Source organism: Emys orbicularis, chromosome 6 (assembly GCF_028017835.1).
Source record: "Emys orbicularis isolate rEmyOrb1 chromosome 6, rEmyOrb1.hap1, whole genome shotgun sequence".
Classification (NCBI taxonomy): domain Eukaryota; kingdom Metazoa; phylum Chordata; order Testudines; family Emydidae; genus Emys; species Emys orbicularis.
In genome coordinates this window covers 52,317,295-52,331,242 of record NC_088688.1, presented here as the reverse complement: position 1 = coordinate 52,331,242, position 13,948 = coordinate 52,317,295, and the positions used below count along the sequence as shown (strand labels likewise).

Below are 13,948 nucleotides of genomic sequence, written 5' to 3'. Positions count from 1 at the left end.
TGAGCCGGTGCCGAATGACTGTGGAGTGTGCTTTTGGCCGTTTAAAGGGCCGCTGGCGATCTCTGTATGGGAAGCTGGACTTGGCCGAAAACAGCATCCCCGCGGTTATATCCGCATGCTGTACCCTCCATAATATTTGTGAAGGGAAGGATGAAAGATTCAGTCAGGCATGGACCGTCGAGATTCAACACCTGGAGGCTGAATTTGCACAGCCAGAGAGCAGGGCTATTAGAGGGGCCCAGCACGGGGCTGCAACAATTAGGGATGCCTTGAGGGACCAATTTGAGGCTGAAAACCAGCAGTAATGTCTGGTGCCCTGCACGGGAGTGAAGTGCAGTGGTTCCAATGTTAGTAGGAATCTGTGTTTGTTAAGCTGATTTGCAGTGCCTGTTTCTTTCCTGGACTAAGGTATCTTTTACTTTATGCAATAATAAAGACTGTTTTCAAAGCCAAAAAATCCATTTATTGAAAAGAAAATGCATTTATTGAAAAGAAACACAACTGCCTGAGAATCAGAAAGGGCAAAGGGGTGGGGTGGGGAATGGTACAATCACAGATTTGCGTATGTCCTGTCTGGAGTGCTGTGCAATGAGTGCTGCACTTCAGGATGGCTATACTGCATGGTGATGGGGGTTGAGTGCAGAGGGTAAGGGTCGTAGTTCTCAGGGCTGGGTGGTGAAGATACAGGTGTTGGAGGCAGCTGGTAGCGGTAAGAACACGGATGTTGGGGAAAGTGGGTTGGAGGTGACATGGGGGCACAAGGGAAAGAGTTTTGGGACAAGGGCTGCGGGGGGGGGGGGGGGGCGCAGTAGTGCTCCGCCTGCATGGCTACGAGGGCCTGGATAGAGTCCACTTGGTGCTCCATGATGCTTATCAGCCGATCCGTGCTTTGCTGCTGGTGCTCCGTGCTTCGCCGCCGGTGCGCTGCGTTTTCCTGGTGGATCCTGCTTTCGCTCTCCCTCCACTCCTGCGCTTTTTAATTCTCTTTAAGAGATTGATGCATCACTTCTTGCAGCATGTCTTCTTTGCTTTTTCGCGGTCTCTTCCGGAGTTTTTGCAGTCTCTCAGCCGGTGATAACACGGACAGCTAAGATCTCAAGGTTGCATCTGTAAAGGTAAAATGCAACACTTAACAGAGGCAGCATTGTTTATACCAGACAGAGTAATGATTCCCCCGCACTTAAGGAGGGCACACAGTCTACACAATAGCATAATTTTCCCGTCCCAAAGAGAGCACACAACCCATGGGAGCCCCAAAATGGTGAGTAAAGGGGACTGATTGTTTCAGGGCTGTACTGTCCTCTGGGTTTCTATGCCTTGGGGAGAGCCAACAGCTGCTGGGGGAACCTACACTGAACACTGTCCCAACATTTTCCACAGGAGTTAATCCTGGAAGATATCTCGCTGCTGAAGGTGACCTGGGAAGCAAGGGAGGGTTTCTACTGCAATGCGGCTTCCACCCTGGCCCATATGCAGCTTGCCTGTGTCCAGCAATGGTCCCCCCGCCCCTCGTGGCACAGTGGCGCAGACACGTTAGACTGACTGGGACAAGGACCACGGTGGCTCTCCCAAGAAACCTGCACAAGCGCATTGCCCATGTTCTGGATGAGACTTTCAAAGAGATTACCGAGGCCGATTACTGCGATGTGATAGACCACATCAATGCGGTATTCCGCATCTAAGCATGCAAGCAGCCCTAACCCTCCTCTCCCAAAGAGCCTGCACCAAAAAAAAACTTCCCGAAAAAAAAAGCCGCTTACTGGGAACCTGCTCTTCTGTTTGTCCTCCAACAAGTACCGGCCGCTGCAACTGGCTACCTTCCTCCTGGCTCGAGAAGAGTTCCTGGCTGCATGCCTCCAGGGATTCTGGGGAGCCTCCCCCTGCTCCAGCACCCTCATTCCCACTTTCCTCCTCCTCCCGCTCTGAAGTGTCCATGGTGGTGCTCGGAGTGGAGGTGGGGTCACCCCCAAGTATCGCATACAGCTCTTTGTAGAATCGGCAGGTCGCGGGGGGAGCACCCGAGCGGCTGTTTTCCTCACGGGCTTTGTGGTAGGCATTCTGCAGCTCCATCACTTTAATCCTGCACTGCAGTGCGTCCTAGTCATGGCCCCTTTCCATCATGGCCCTGGATATCTGCCCGAAGGTATCGTAATTCCTACGGCTGGAGTGCAGCTGGGACTGGACAGCTTTCTCCCCCCAAACACTGATGAGGTCCAGCAACTCGCCATTGCTCCATACTGGAGCTCGCTTGGCGCGTGGAGGGATGGTCACCTGGAAAGATTCGCTGATAGCACTCCACGCCTGGCTCAGCAAACAGGAAGGGGATTTTTAAAATTCCCGGGGAATGTAAAGGGAGGGTCTGACAGTTGGTCACCTGAGGCCAGGGCAGTAGAGTTCGAACTGATGACCAGATTGGCTAGAACAGGCATTGTGGGATACTGCCGAATACTTCTGGAGGGCAATCAGAGCGCATTGGGCGGCCACACTGGCGCTGCAGCGCAATACTCTTTATTCCTCTTGGGGAGGTGGAGTACCAGCAGCGCTGTAGCCCCGGAGATACAACGCTGTACGTGCCTTGCCAGTGTGGACGGGGAGTGAGATACTGCCCTGTACGCGGCTTTATTGCGCTGTAACTCGCAAGTGTAGCCAAGGCCTAAATGTTCTCTTTCAGAAGTAGTGTGGCCTGAACATACCTATGTAGGCAAGCCCTTAAACAGAACTTAAAAGGCACCAGAGGCACTAGTAAATTACAATGGCACTTCTTATCTCCTCTCATCAGAAATAAGCACTCGATGGTGCCAAGACACAGGGTGAAAAAAGGAAGCCTGTCTGTAAGGCCTTGTCTGCACTGGGTTTTGTGCACTGGCATAGCTACACCGGTGCAAATCCCTAGTGTACACACACTACGCTGGTGTAAAAATTGACTTGCGATGGTGCAGTTGACCCTGGTTTTAAAACAATTTTTTGTCATCTAGACAGACACTGGTGCAAGTTTTTTGGTGGTGGTTTTTTTTTCTTTTAAAGACTGAAGCAGTGAATCTACACTACAGTTTGCACTGTGTAGCTACCCTAGTGCAAAAACTAATGTTGCCAAGTCCTTAGTCTGGGGGGAGATGAGACAAAGGACTATGGGTATATCTATACAATAAAACAAAAATGTGATTGTAGTGTGGGTAGGTATACCCATGCTATCTTTAATCTAGCTAATGACTTCAGCACAGGCTAGCAATCCAAGTTCATACCAAGGGTCTCTGGCACGTTTGTACTGGGATTACTAGCTGTGCAGAACTCTGTGCCGCCACCTCTTCATTACTCATTACTCGTGCTGGTTAGATTTAAAGCAACGCAGGTATGCCTTTCTGTTTACAATCACACCTTTGTTGTACAGACATACCCTGAGAATGTCTGGAAGAGTCTGGGGGAGGGTGAGAAAGCAAGACAAGAGACAGAGATTAAAGATGGAATGGAATATGATCTAACAGCAGTGAAGGATGTGTTTGTTTTTAATTCTTTGACTCAGGTTTATTTTCTCAGACTGCTATACATTTAAATGGTCCTAGCTAGACTTTAAATAGCATTAGCTAGACTTTAACACCTGACTGAACTGAATAGGTGATCTACTTCATACTTTTCCCGCTGTTACAGTTTTTATGGAGAGACTTTTTACATTACATTGTATATTAACCTAGCAAAAATCTCATGTACAAAAGACTCTTTCCACAACAAGGAATTATTAGGAATGGGTATTTTAAAAAAAAAAGTGAAGAAAAGCTTAGATTCTGTAAAAAAGATAAAACTGCAGAAAGACAATGTCTATTTTTCCACTCCTCCAACTAATGATAGTGTTAAGGATGGAGAGGGGAAACATCTATAATATTGATTTTATGTTTACATTTGGGTTACAAGTCAGTAAGTAACTAACCTAGCTATGGTGATCATTCAATATTCTTCAGCTGTGTTTCTGATTTTAAATTAATGAATCTAACACCACAATTGTTAATATGTCTTGTTTAGAGCTGAGATCTGATACACTAAGTTTATTCAAAGACCAGAAAGTCTATCCTGTAAAAGCAAAAGAAGTACTAATTCTTTGAATGTTAACTTCTTTAAGAGTCCAGTTCAGTAAATCAATGTGTTACAAGGACATCCTGAAAACGCTCAACAGCAACATAAAGATATCTAAAGAAGACAACAGAATGTGTGTCATTTAAGATAGTGAGTTGAGTTAAACCAATAGATAGGAAACAACAAGATGGTTAATACTTTGGTCTGGGATTTAAATATTTGGCTTTAAATATTTGAATACTTTCCCAGTTGCCCAAGGAAAGAGAGAAGTTGGAGGGTTCTTGGGAAAATTTTATTAACGTGAAAAAATGCATTTAAATTAAAAAAATAGTAGTTACACACCTACTCCTACTCCCCCTACAGCCATGCACTATGGGAGGGAAAAAATAGATTATCCTATGTAATTTGAGACCTAAACACAAGAGATTATTTTAGGCCCTGATCCTGCAAACCTTATGCATATGCTTAACTTTAGACACTGTGAATAGCCCCATTGTTTTCAACTGAACTTTTCATACTGCATGCAGTTAAACATCTGCAGAACTGGAGCCTTGGACTGTAAACTCTTTAGAACAGGGAACATATCTGTATATCTGTAGAAAGTCTATGCAGCAGAGCTCTGAACCTGGTCAGGCCTTCTAGGTATTTTATCAAGAAAGTAACATAATTCTAATTAGCAACCAACCATGGAATGTTTGAAACTAAACTAATTTGAAACCTGAACCAAAGACTCTATTACCACATAGATGGGATAATCCCTTTAAAAAATTCTGTTTAATAACTACCACCTAGATTTTATTCTCAGCAATCTTCACTTTTTTAACAGTATTAGGGCCCATTCTTCAGCAAGTAGGGCCATTCTCTTCAATGGGAACATTCATGGTAATGACCATGTAATGCTTCATCTAGCCTAGGATTTAAGGTGTGATATTATTGGGTTAGTTAACTAACATGCTAACGTCACACCTTAAATTATAGCCTAGACAAGGCCTCAGTGTTTTCAAGACTGGGTCCTTAATTTTCAGTGTATTCGTCACTTAAGCACTAAATATACCATACACAGAAAAAGCAATTTTTCAATCTGTGCAATCAATTCCTGTTTAGTTTGCAGTTACATTACCTATCGTGAAGTTTCAAACGTTATTAATACTATATAGCTCTCTAGTGTTATGCATTGCCCACTGCATTTTTAAGCATGTTCACATAAAGCTAAAATCAACTTTTATTTGGTTTGCATCAAGCAGACAAAATCATGATAAAACTCCAACTAAAATAATGTATGTTGTGAGCCATGGTGGGAAAGTCTTAGAAAAAAGTTCAGTATTGCCAGTTGTCAAGATTTTATCACTAGTCTCATGGTATTTAAAGCAGCAGCTCCATGAGTCCTCTAATTATATGAACAGCTCAGTTTGCATTTACCCCAAAAAAGTAAGTTTCTAGCCATCATGTTTGCAGAGAAAATATTGAAGATATGACTCAAGTGTAACATAAAGGCTCAAAAAATCAATGATGATTTGAATCAAATGATTCAATCAATCAAATGATTTTGGAGGCCTGGGTCATGCTTTTATAACACTTGCGATTGGTGATACTGAAATCCTTAGTGTAGACAAGATCTAAGAAAGGTATTTCCTAAATTTAAAATATATTTTTTTTACCTATGTATGAAGAAACGTATTTTCTTGACTAAGGATAAGGGAAAACAAGCTCTTTTGTTCTCTCTAAAGGTGCATTCAAGAGGCTATCAAAACTGAGTCTCATATCTTGAGCATTTCCTTTGCCATCTATCCTAGTAGTTTTTTCACTGAGTACCGTTGATTATATTGGGGGAGGGGAGGAGGGAGGCAAGAGGAAAATGTTGCTCTCTGATGTGCATCCATGTCTCCCATTCAAATTAATGCTTCAGCCCAGACAGTCCCCATTGCATCCATAGGCATTTTAAGTTGTACTCCCTGTATTACTTTTATTTCAAGATTTATTTTCATGTGGTGAAATTTAATATAAATCCACACAATACAATTTGTTTCTAGCAACTTTCTAAGCTGTTCTAATTTGTTCAGATTCAAAAACCTGAGGAAAGATTAATTGAAAAACTTCCTCCACACGCTGAACACAGCTAATTGCATATAGAAAGCCCTGTGCTCCCTCTTTCCTGTCCAGTTACTAGGTTGAAAATAGTGGCCTGTAAGATCCTTTTGTAGACCTATAAACAAACAATCCCTTTCATAATCATTTGCCTTATTTGTAAAAACAAATGCAGCTTGTGATAGGATAGACAGCCTCACTTTGCTCTTGCATTAATTTTTTTCTTCTAATATAAACAATAATTTGGCTAAATTTTTGTCCTTATGCAAAGTTCTCATTCCCTCTGTCATTGTGTGAGTGAACCAATTACAGCTAAAGATCAGACTTTTGGGGGGGGGGCATCTCTGATCTATCCATCTGGTCTGTTTGAGGACACCCATTCACACAATGAATGCTAGACTGAAAACTCATCTACAAGTCTGTGTAGCAGATGTAGGATTGTTTGTATTATTCCAATGAGATAATTCCCAAAACTTTCAATCCCTCAGTACCTTTTATTAAACAATCTTTTGTAAGGTTACTAGGATGTCTCTGAAGGGAGTAACTGTGGTGGTCTCTGCTTATTCATTTGATGAAAATACTTTATTGTGTAAGTCAGAAGTTCTCTCCTCATATTGAGTTAATATTCATTAGAACCTATTGCGTTAGATTAGCAAACTTCAGTAACTTTTTAATAATTTGTTTTTGAATGTCTCCTAAGCTCACGTCAATTTGCTATCATAAAGAATCCAGTAAGTATCTCATTTATGACAGAAGGAAAAAAGGCCTATATCATAGTAATAGCTTTAACATTTATTTCTAGTAATAATCTTTGCACTCGCAGGGCCTTTCCTCCAAGGAATCAAAAAAAGCACTTTACAAAACTACATATTATCTCAATTGCAGAGTTGGGGGTGAGGGGAGGGAAGCAGCACAGAGAAGCTGAGTGACTTCCACAAGGCCACAAAAGTCAGTATCAGAGTAAGGAACAGAACTTTTTAGTGCAAAATTTTCTATCTTTTCAGATAATTTTAACCTTTTTCCTAAAAGGCAAAAACAAATTGAAAGATAATGTAACAAAATATTTGGAATTTAAAAAACAAATAATGTGCCTTTCTGCTAAATTGCTTTACTCTATTTTCTTTCTTGTAGAATACTGCTCTTTGGGATGGTCTGCACTGGACTTCAAAGAGCATGCTGAAGCTGTCTAAATATATGGCTTGTGATACCATTATTGTCTATTTTAGAAATAGCTTTCTAACCTAGTTGTGTAGTGGGAAATAGTCTAGAGCATGATTAGTACTTATTTATGTGCATTATTTTATTCTTCTATCTTTTTCCTAGTAACTACAACCACCATGGTCCATTCTTTGCCAGATTACAGCTGAGGAAGTCAACTGAATCTTATTACCCAGACAAATATTCATACCAGCTCAAGATAGAATTTGGGCATAAACTTAACTGATTTTACCTACCTTTCCAGAAGTAGGACATCCCTGAATCTGTCTAAATCTTATTCCCCTTACTCATACAAAACTCTCATTGGCCAATAGCAAGATCTGCCATCTATTTCCCACATGCCAGAAAAATCCCTCGAAGAAAGAAATTTAAAGTTAAATTTCTTTACTAGTTTGACCGATTAGGCTTATGAGGTTCAATACCCACAAAATATAAGTTAAGGAGTACATTTTACTTAACATCTTAATTAGAATCTGCAACCCAGAACAGATGCAAATACAACCATCAAAAGTCAATCACATCCAAATGGCACAGAAAGACAAATGTGTGCTATGACAAGGCATCCAGACAGAATGATGTATGATCCAGTGAGGTTCACATCATGGATACACAGATATAGCACAGTAGTGGGTACAATGGAATAAAATGAAACGCAGTGGTCAAGGTTGTTCATTTAAGAGGTAAGTCATCACTCTTGTACAATCCTCTGTTAAACAATGTCCAACAGTCCACGTGCTTTGTTCAAATTATGAGGTCTGAAGCAATATAATGCCTTCGGGCCAGGTTTTTCAAGGTATTTAGACATCTAAAGATAGCACAGGTACCTGTTACATTTTCAGAATCTCACTGGGCACCTATCTTCATCTTTAGGCACCTAAACAGCTGAGAAATCCAGCCCTTTGAGACTTTATGACAGGTACCAAAATACTACAATGAGGGGTGCACTAGAGCGTACATACTGTATATCACAGCCCTTTGAAAATTGCACAAACTGATGTATAGCATATCCAACCCAGTCAGCAGTCTGGTTACTACCTGTGTACACATGTGCTAGAAAGTCTCAGACATATTTGAATTGCATTTTCTATTGGGAAAGGGCCTACCTAATGGTGTAAGGAATACGGCACCTGCTGTTCCAAACAGCATCATTCATACATCTATTAAACATGTCATTGCAATATTCTTTGACATATAGCTCTGTGCCTCTATATATGCAGAGGCATAGTATTGTGCCCAGGAGTGCAATACATATTGCTGCACTGCTGTGATAATGATGCATAGCTATTGTCTGCATCTCTCTCGTATGGTATATCAACTTACAATGTACTTGCCATATGTGATTGCAAATTTTTGTTCTTCTAGCTGTCCTGAGTTCAACAATTTGTTGCCCAAGCTAGGTAGGAAACACCTAGCTGTTTTTGCAGTAAACCTTATGACAAACCTCAGCACAACTGCCCTCTTCTGATGCCATCTGTGATGTCCTTAACTGTTGCGAGCTCACTATTAAACTTTCACGAAGGAATGATGCTACGTGTGGTCCCACCTGCCTGCCACTGACAGTCATTAGCACATCCAGGCACCACAATCTCCATTGTGCCTTCAACATTCTTATCAAAACCCTGAGACAGGTACACCAGCTATTTATGTCATTCACCTTGAATGGTCTCTTGAAATGTGTTAACTATTTATGCTAATAAATCTATCACAGCTAAATACAATGTGGAACACTCTGATTACGCTTCTCAGACCTGAAGAAGAGCTCTGTGTAAGCTTGTCTCTCTCACCAACAGAAGTTGGTCCAATAAAAGATATTACCTCACCCACCTTGTCATTCTACGAAATAAGCAGTTTTAAGCGGGGAAAAAGTCAATGTTACATACATGACTCCTGGTCATAAATCTGAGTGACACAGTCTGAAGCAAGCAGTTCTAATCAGGTATGTAGTCATACTACTAGGCTTACACAGCCCCCATGTGTATTCCTATAGCAGAAGTATGTTTTTTCTGGCTTAGAATAAATTGTGTGTCCTATACGCTATTCATTGATTTATAATTATAATTTGAAGTTACAGCAAGCTACATGAACACGTTTTTTATGCATTTCATGACTTATTTTAAGGCAATAAAAATTAGTGATGGATATGGTATAAAAATATGAACCATTTACATAAATCACACCCTTATTCCCAGCTTTAGACTTGCTCATGTAAAACTTGCACAGAGTTTCACACCATGTCTCAAGATGCACTGCTTTCTCAGTATGCAAAATGATTGTTCTGCCCTTATGTATATGCAATTGTTTTCTAGAGCATACGTACGTGTATCTGTCATGTCAAAAGCCCATGGTATTTTTCACTTGAGTCTCATTTTAGTTACTATTAATCTAAAACAGCTCTTCTCCCTCTCAAGATCCTGTTAGCCTTTATGAAAGTAGAAGAAAATGCCAGGGGCTAAAAAACTACATCATGTACAACTTGACACACGTTACTCAGGATTGTGTGTGCATTTTATGGCAACTTAAAACCTTATTCTCTCTATAGACGCTTTTCAGCAAATTCTTTGATATGCTCTATCGCTTAAACAATTCAAATGGAACACAAAACAATCCCTTCACTTTCAGCTGTATTTGACAGTACAGCTAACAGAAGAGTTTCTGTTGATTATTTTTTTATTACAAAACAGAAACCAAACACCACTCATTAAAACTGGTTTATTTCACTCTCTTAAAAGAAAGAAAACAGGCAACTGGTATCTTTTATGCCTGCATTTGGATCAAAGACTGCAATCTCACCAGATGTCTCCACCCTAAGCTAGACACAGTGAATATTTGGATGGGAAAACTTTAAGGAAAACTGCTGCAGGATGCGGTGTTGGTAGTTCATAAGTGGCACTCTTCAAATCTGCATTTAACCTATACCATAGCATTAACCTAAGGGGCACTGTGCTGTTGGAGATGCCAGTTTTCAAATGAGATATTACTGAAATCCTCAGCATCCACGATCATTAATGATCCCATGACACTTTTTCTACAAGAGCAGAGATGTTAAGTCTAATATTCTAGTCAAATTCCAGTTTAGGTAATTACAACCCACATATCCTCCGCAATTTCCAATTAAACTGAAGACAATATTCTGCTTCTCCTATAGAATCTAAATTATATACAGTACAGTGATTATCACTTAAAAGTGAAATTCCATGTTTAGTGATGTTGAAAAAAGTTCCAAATCATTTCAATGCATTGCAATTTTGGTTATAGTGAATTGCCACTGAAAGCCAAGTTGTTCTCGGGGGGGGGGGGGGGATGGGGAGAGAAGATTGCATTGTAAAGGCAAATTATATGTTTAAATGCAAAAGCTGATGAATATGTTTGTATCAATGGCCCATAAATGTTTGGTTTGAATAAAAGATTGCCTAGATTTATTAGAGAAGTAAGTTTTTATAAGTGTATCCTTTATTATATTGCTATTTTCTGACTTCCTAAAGCAACATTTCACAGGAAATCAACAGATATCCCTTTGTCTCCTCCAGGTGGGGTGGAATTATTCTTCATCTTTTTCCAGTGATAGAAAAAGAATACTGTCACAAGATTCTGTACTGCATAAAGACTCCCGCCCTCTTTAGACTGACAGCACTAATAAGTCCAACACTTGACGTATGAACCTTAAAAAACAGAGGCCCCAAATCAAGACTGTCATTCTTATTTACAGTTATTTAAGCACCAGCAATCTTAGAAGTGGGAAAATGTTCAGTTCTTCAATAAACTTTTAGAAAACAGATCAGTGGTGACAGCAACATCCAGTTACCTTAATGTAAATGTAATAGTCATGATGAAGCTCTTCCACCAAAATTGACATTCACACATGTAGTCTTGTCTTACTGAAATTCCTCAGAGGATGAAAGCTAACTTACAAAACAAACACACCCCACATCAGTTTCATGGTGAGCCAACAAATTAAATCCTGTCCACTGCAAAGACCCTGGAGGTAGATGTAGACCCTCTTCAAAATCAGGTGCCGGATGAAAGAGTCACTATGGATTTCATAATCTAACAGGCTTCCTAATGCATGTAATGATTTCAGTGAGCCAACAACGTAAAATAGCACACTGGGCAATTAAAAAAGTAAGAGGTTTTAATTAATTTGTGCCTTTTAATAGTTAGTTGTGAGAAAATGTGTTGTAGCCCTGACACAAATATTACTGTATCTTTATTCAAGCATTTCCAAGTTGGCCTCACCATCAAGTCTGGCGCATAAACTTAAAACCCCCCACCAAGGTAGTAAAGAAAAGGAGGATAATGAAATGAGCAAGCACACAGGAGCTGCAGTAAAACCTGAGCAGGGGAGACTGATAGATGAATCTGCTTCTTTCTAAGTCTACTCTGCTATCTCATGTGCTTCCAGCAGTGACAGAGAGAATCATTCTAAATTTACCTGCAAAACCAAACCAGTTATTAAAATACCCTTCTTTTTTGTGCTTCATTAAAACAATGGACTTTTTTTATTCCTTGATTCATCACATTTTACAATAAAAATATAAGTCCCACTGTTGATGAATTCACTGAGGCTGTGTCTACACTGCCACTTTCAGCACTAAACCCCTGAACGACTAAAGTTTTGAAAAAACACCCCCGCCCCGAGCGACAAAAGTTTTAGCACTGAAAAGTGCCAGTATAGACAGTGCTTTATCGCCGGGAGCGATAAAGCTACCACCCCTGGTTCAGGGTGTTTATTTTTTATCGCCGGGAGAGCTCTCCCCCAGCGATAAAGCATGACTATACTGCCCAAGTCACAGCGCTGCCGTGGCCACACTGTAATGTGGGCAGTGTAGATATACCCTAAATAAAACAAGTAGAAAATGAGGTTACCTCAGCACTGCAATTCTACATTTCTGAGTCACGCCTATAATGATATCATTTCACTTTACGCACTTCATATAACAAGAAGTAACCATACAAGGGTTCACAAATACTGTATCATGGCCATGGTGCAAAGCGTGATAAACTAAATCTTTAAAGGTTCCCTTGTCTACTACAGCATACCAAGCAGTTCTACTATGAGTTAAAAAACAAGTCAAAGGAAAATCAGAGGCATCCTTTAAATCAGAAATGCCCACAAAAATGTATTAGAGCTGCCCCTATCTTTTCAAAGAGACAGGCAGGGTTTTAATCGCATGACTGCCAATTACAGTTCTTGGATTTTGTATCTATAGCTTGTTCAGTTTGAAGTGAAGCGACAACAAGATGTTCTAGGATAGGTCTCTCATGTATGAAAAAAGTAGATATTTATTTAGCGAATGGGAGCTGGTGATATATATTCCTACAGATTAGGACAAAAAGATGACAAATATTCCATTACAATGGTAGTTTAGAGCTGTTAAATTAAATGGAATATCATTTCCCAGTAAAGACTGCATCTGTATATATGAATCTTTGCTTGTTAACTTTAGAAACAATTTGCCCAGCATTGATCAGCAAGAAGAACTCTTCATTTACAGGTACTCAGTTACAATCAAAATGAGAGATTCATTCTTCATTCCAGCAGCTTTTATCCTAAGAGGGCAAAAGGAAGCCAAGTCTGATGCACGTACAAAAAGTGCACTCATACCATTAATGTAAAAGCAGACATCTAAGCCAATGAACTGAGCAGGGCTACCAACTGTAGCGCTTCAGTGTAGACATTACTTATGCTGGCAGGACGGGTTCTCCCATTGCTGTAATTAATCCACCTCCCAGAGAGGCAAAAGAATTCTTCCATCAACCTAGTACTGTCTACACCAGGGGTTAGGTCAGCCTAGCGATGTCATTCAAGGATGTGGATATTTCACACCCAGAACTATGCCGATGCAAGTTCCCAATATGGATCAGTCCAAAGGATATGGAAGAAAACCCTCCTACCAGGGCTTGAAATGCACACGCCTGCTAGAGTGGTGGTGGTGGTGGGGGGGGCGCACAGAGTCCCAGACACTGCTCCCCAACCCAAGCAATGCTTCTGGGATTACCCCCATGCTGCTGCCCCTAGACCCTGCTCTGAGCAGAGGCAAGGCGAGGCCTCGGCACTCCCCCCCCGCTGTCTCTGCTCCCACCCTCAGAAATCCCCCCGTCACTAGTGGTGGGAAAGGTGCCCATTACCCCACAGCTCTGATAGTCCCTGGGAGGCCCCTGCCCTTCCCCTGCTTCAGTTATATCCTCCCCCCGCCCCGCCTGCCAGACCAAGGCGGCAGCGCGGACGCAGTGAGTTGGTTGCTTCTCAGTTTCTCTGCTGTCCCGGGGGGCGCCGCCAGCACTACGACGAGGGCAGGACGCGACCCGCGCCTCGTTGGCCGCCCAACAGCAGGCCCAGGTCCGCCTGCCCGCAGGCTCAGACGGAGCGTCGCCACAGCCTCCCCTTCCCCCCGCTCCCGCGGACACAGCCCAGCCCCGTGTGCGCCTCACTACCTACCTCACTGCTACAGCGCGCTTCCGCGTTCCCCAGTCCCGAAGAGGAGGAGCCTTACTGCAGCCAATCAAAACCGCCGGCTGCCGCGCGCAGTTACAGTCTTGCACCTCCCAGCCCCACCCCCTCTGGGAGCTGCCTCCAATCAGG

The 13,948-nt window shown here is 41.7% G+C and overlaps 1 protein-coding gene across 1 annotated transcript in view; it reads right to left on the bottom strand.

Moving 5' to 3' along the window:
* Positions 1 to 13,860, bottom strand: part of XRCC4 (X-ray repair cross complementing 4) — a 307,054-nt gene extending 293,194 nt beyond the window's left edge. Inside the window, exon 1 of the mRNA XM_065406751.1 lies at positions 13,805 to 13,860. The gene's annotated coding sequence lies outside the window, so the exon portion shown is untranslated. The remainder of the gene's footprint in view (positions 1 to 13,804) is intronic.
* Positions 13,861 to 13,948: the final 88 nt, after the last annotated feature.